At 50.2% G+C, this 4,870-nt stretch overlaps 1 long non-coding RNA gene across 1 annotated transcript; it reads right to left on the reverse strand.

The window, feature by feature from the left end:
- Window positions 1–237: 237 nt before the first annotated feature.
- On the reverse strand, window positions 238–3,785 carry LOC125123061 (uncharacterized). The gene is made up of 5 exons (XR_007133968.1): window positions 3,362–3,785; window positions 3,192–3,260; window positions 2,589–2,694; window positions 2,237–2,383; window positions 238–1,812 (listed from the first exon to the last, which is right to left on the reverse strand). It is a non-coding gene; the product is annotated as an uncharacterized LOC125123061 (long non-coding RNA).
- Window positions 3,786–4,870: the final 1,085 nt, after the last annotated feature.

Raw genomic sequence — 4,870 nt, forward strand, 5'->3', positions numbered from 1 at the left:
CGATGACCCTCCAGGTAGAGGGACTCCCTGCCGGCTGCTCTAGCTGTGGGCAAATTGATGACGAGATGCGGTTCTAGAGCATACGGGTGGGGTGGTCACTTCTAGGGGGTCTGTGTTCCTAGTTGCCTTTCCCAGTACCATGCTGAGCAGCCACTGTCTCCATCACACTAGTTCAGAGACCCTGCCCTGCCTTCACTCAGACCCACTTGAGCCTCAGACGCCCCCCCCCTCCCCGCCCCGGTCTGGGGTGGATTCCGACAGAAAGGAAAGGAGGTCACACTGCAGACATGTGGTCCAAGTGCCCGGAGTGACTCCTGACTGCGGGCTTCTCGAAGCGGCTCCCTGGTCTGGGCCACCCTCTCAGGGCGAGTAGAGAGAGAGAAAGGAATGATGGTCTCCACCAGAAGCCTGTTCCTCTCAGCAGCAACTGGGTCACGTCGGACAGACTCGACTGCCTGGGGTCCTGGAGGCACTGGAGCATCAAGGAGACGCGGCCAACTTTTGAGCTGCTTTCGTGTGGAAGAGCCTCCAGCCTGGCTTGGAGTTCTGTCAGTTCCCAGGACCTCGGATGGCAAGAGGTCCCACCTGACTCCACTTCGTCTGGAGTCAGCCTAGGACCTCGAGCACCTGGGGCTGGCCAGAGTCACAGCACCTGGTCCAGGGGAAGGGAACCTTAGTCAGGGAGGCAGGGACATGTCCCTGGGGTGGACGCAGTCCCCGTGGGGGTGGGGCACCACCCCACCCTTCCGAAAAGTGGGACATCCCTGCCACATCTCCCAGAAACGGGCAGAGTAGCTCCATTCTACACCTTTCACTTGTACGTGTTTCCCAGGTACCTCCTTTCTTCTCAATGCCTGAATCCCTCTTTTTTTCCCTTTTTTGCTGCACATTTATCCTCCTCACCATTTAGTTGAAAATGGTGGTTTTCAAACAGTAACCCCTTGGACCATCCTGAGGTTCTCCTTTGTTTTTATCTGCATATCTGTTTACACTTGCTTGGAAGTTTTGGTCAAATACAGGGTTCCAAAATGTGAAAATAAAATAGAAAACCTCAAGCATAAGCGAGCAAGAATGTAGCAGCTGCTGGTTAGTAGGTCTGTTTAACCACAGAGGCGACAGCAACAGAGATGATTCACTTAGCTCCCTGCACTGTTTGTCATAAAACGCATGGCATCAGGTCACACTGGAGCCCTGTGCCTTCACAGAAAGAGGTCCACCTTGTCACTCCCACTCTGTTGGTAGTCGAGGAAGTGTGGGCAGTGGACACGATGCTGGGAAAGGTGCCCTTTTACACTTTAAGGGAAGCACCCATTAGCACAGAGTGGCTGCAGAGGGTCCTGGAATCAAATGAGAAGCCCAGGGTCCTGAGCCAACTCGTGGAGCAGCCCAGCTTCTGTTCCTACATCAGCCACCACCTGTGCAGCTTTCACCTGTCCTTGTCGCCTTCACAGGAAAACTCGACAGTGAAGACCTTTGAGCTCCTTGGAGTCAGTTCTTGTGAGCGCTAGTGCCCACTGCTCCTTCTGTGTGTGGGATGCAGGCGAAGGTCAAGTCAGATTGAAGATGATCAGGACCAACAGATGCAGCATCCACTCCTGGGAAGGCTGTTGGGGCAGGACACATCCAAACGAGCTACTTGAAGCCTTGGAGAAGGGGAGATTACCACAGGGGGTGTTTCTCTATGTCTCGTGGCTTTGACAGCAAGTGTTTCTAGACGTTTCAGGAACAAGAACGAGGTACCAAACAGCACAAGGCAATATTCACCATTGCTTAAGCTCTGCGACATCTGAGATGAAGTGAGGAGATGCCAAGCTAAACATTCAAGTGACAAAGAAAAAAAGAATTAGGAAGCAGAAAACTGAGTGCGTGGGAGAGAGTCTACGACAGAGTCTGACACACTGACCGCAGTTGCTAAAGGCATGTGAGGTTGGCCCCTCCCGCTCTGGCTGAAAGAATTAGCCCCTTTGACACTTCAGAGAAGGTGGAAGTGGTCCCTGGGAACGCTGCAAGAAGCCGCCATCCTTCATCCTTACAACAGCGAAAAAAAATCACCGTCATTTTATGAATTGCTGTCCTAACCCTGGCGTTTTTATCCAGCATTCAAAAGAAATTATTCCGAGTTTCAAGCCAAACTCTTGACCGAGGACTTCTTTGCAGAGGAAATGTTAGTTACCTGCGACAACACTACTTTTTAAAAGATTTTGTATATGCACACACTAAGGTAACAGAGGTTTACCTCCCACTTTCTTAGATTTTCTGTGACTCTTCATCATGGGTGCTTATTCCGAAACTGAAAGCCTTGGGAGTCCAGGCTTTCATGTACTCAGTGGAGGAGAGGTGGCAGTGAAGGAGAGGTTCGGCCAGGTGGGTTGCGCACACGTGTCTTTCAAATAGACAGAGAGAGGATGTTGCTTCGTGTTGGCAAACACACAGGAAGGGAGCTCCAAGGCTGTGTGCGGTCCCTTCTGATACCCCTTACCCGCTCTTTGACCGCCCCCCCACCCCACCCCCGGCCTAGCCCCAGTCACTTAAATGATCACATCACTTTAAAAGGGCTCAGCATGTACGTCTCTCTCCCTCCACCTTACCTGGTTTGCCGAATTCAACAAGGTGTGCCCTCGCCAGCAGAGCATCCTCGGCTACTTTGGAACTCTCACCTCCAAACGCTGTCACTTTCCTCCCCTGAGGTCGTCCCTGTTGGAGACCAGTCCATCCCCCCGCCATGTCACCCCTCCATGTCACATGCCAAAACGCCCAGGTGTGGCCTAAGAACTAAATCAAATGCCTCCTACAGAAATTCAAGGAATGTTAGAACCAGGAAACTAGCTGTTTAGTTAACGTTTAAAAAAAAGTATATAAATATATATATATAAATATATATATACATATGAAATCATATCCACAACGAGGGTGAACAGAGTGCCAAATATTCCACATCTGTACAGAGTTAACTCTTCACTGGAATTCAACTCTTCTATGTATTTCTCTTTCTCATGCTTTTCTGGTTCTTTTGCTAACTTCTCTTGGGTAGCATGCAGGATACCTACTCTGAATGTACACCACAGTTTCTTTCTTCCTGTCAATAACTTAGAATGTCTGTCATTACTTTAAGGCATTTAAGGATTGTGTTATTTGGGTTCTTTTCCTCCCTTTTTTTCACTCTCAGCTAATTATAAGAAAAATGTGCTCACCATTTTCTGCGTAACTCTTCTATGAAAATGCCTCTCTTGTTCGATTTCTGTATTGCTGATGTTCACCTCCTGTAAATAGTTCTGCAATTAAATTTTTTGAGAAAAGCGATGTTTACTTTTTATTGCAGTGAATTCTCGCGTTATTTTCAGCTCAGAAAACTGATACAGACCAGAGTTTTATGCAGAGAACGACCCATGTTCCTCCAGTACACGTGTAGTTGTTGAGGTGGCCCTGAGGTCTCCATTGGCTAAGAAGAGATGGACATTTATTATTGAGGCTGCACTTGTCTCACGTCCGTAAACATGGCACAGATTGAAATGAGGTTAAAACTAGCACAACCGGCAGCATTTAGTTAATGCCTGTTTTAGACTCTCCTCATTTGCAGGGAGAGGAGGCAGTAAAGATGGGTGTTGCCGCTGCAGCGCAGGCCGGGAGAGGGCGATCCGCCCCCCACCCCCACCCCCGGCCAAGCATGGAGGCCCCAGGTGGCTCCGCGTTGCCTGCCGCTCGCAGCAGCAGTATCGAGGGCGCTAGCGGGTCCTGCTCCGGCTATTGCCGGTCCGCCTCGCTGCTCGTGGTGAATGCTGCTTGCTCAGGCCTCTGCGCCCACCGCCCCACCATTCCCCCCACGCCTGCCCGCCCGCGCCGGGGCCTCGGCTTTCCCAGGATGACGTCACTGGAGGCAGCTCCCCGTCTGGGCTCCTCCCGGCCCCGGGAAGCAGGAGCAGAGGTCCTGGGGCAGAAGGCCCGGTCCAGCTGCCCTGCCCGTGTTCACCGGGAACGCGCTTCCTGCCTCCTTCCACACGGCCCCCCGCCCCCTGCTCCAGCCGCCGCCCCCGAGGTGTCCAGGTGAGTCACTGGTGGAGGCCAGGTGGAGGCGACTGTGGGACGGGAAAGGCTCAGCTAACCGCTCTCAGCGAGTTGTGTGCCTTGGGCGGAGAACTGCCTCTGAAGCTGGGGAGTACAGAGCTGGGCCAGCCAGCGGGGAAACTGAACCCGCTGAGGAATCCCTCCCGTTGGACTCAGAACAATCACAATTCTCATGCTTTCAGTTTAGAGAAACCATCTCTGAATAATTGAGAACACACCTCCAGGACTTTAGCCTCCTCTCACCCTGTCCTTCTCCAACACATCCAGAGCTAGCAAAAAGAAATTTTATACCTTTTTCTTTTTTAACCCCATTATCCTTCCCTAAAAGTTTTAATTTACTTGGTGTTTCACTGAAAAGGTTAAGCTTTCTTATGGCTTAATGCTGTTTTCCCAGGAGTCAGTACAAGTGTGTAGTTAGATGATATTCATTGTAAGTGGATTAATATTGATTGGGTGAAGAGTTACAGGGGAACTCTACTTCCCATTCAATCTTTAAACCCAAATCTTCCTCTGAATTGCCTATTAACGAAAACCAACAGCATCAAAGCAAGAAGCAATAATCAGAAAGTTAGACGCAACCATCTAAATGTTTTCGGCTTGTTTTCCATTATTTGAAGTTTTAAATAAATTGCCTTGTGAAAAGAAGACCATTGGAAAGATTTCTGCTCATTTTTGTTTATTTTTGTCTTGTGAGCTATCATCACCTAATATGTGCAAAGATGAGGCCTGCTCATCAACCCAGGTCCTGAAGTCAGCGGTGCCGCAGAAATAAGAAGAAAGAGACACAGAAATAGAGTGGGGATCAGGG

Source organism: Phacochoerus africanus, chromosome 3 (assembly GCF_016906955.1).
Source record: "Phacochoerus africanus isolate WHEZ1 chromosome 3, ROS_Pafr_v1, whole genome shotgun sequence".
Classification (NCBI taxonomy): Eukaryota; Metazoa; Chordata; class Mammalia; order Artiodactyla; family Suidae; genus Phacochoerus; species Phacochoerus africanus.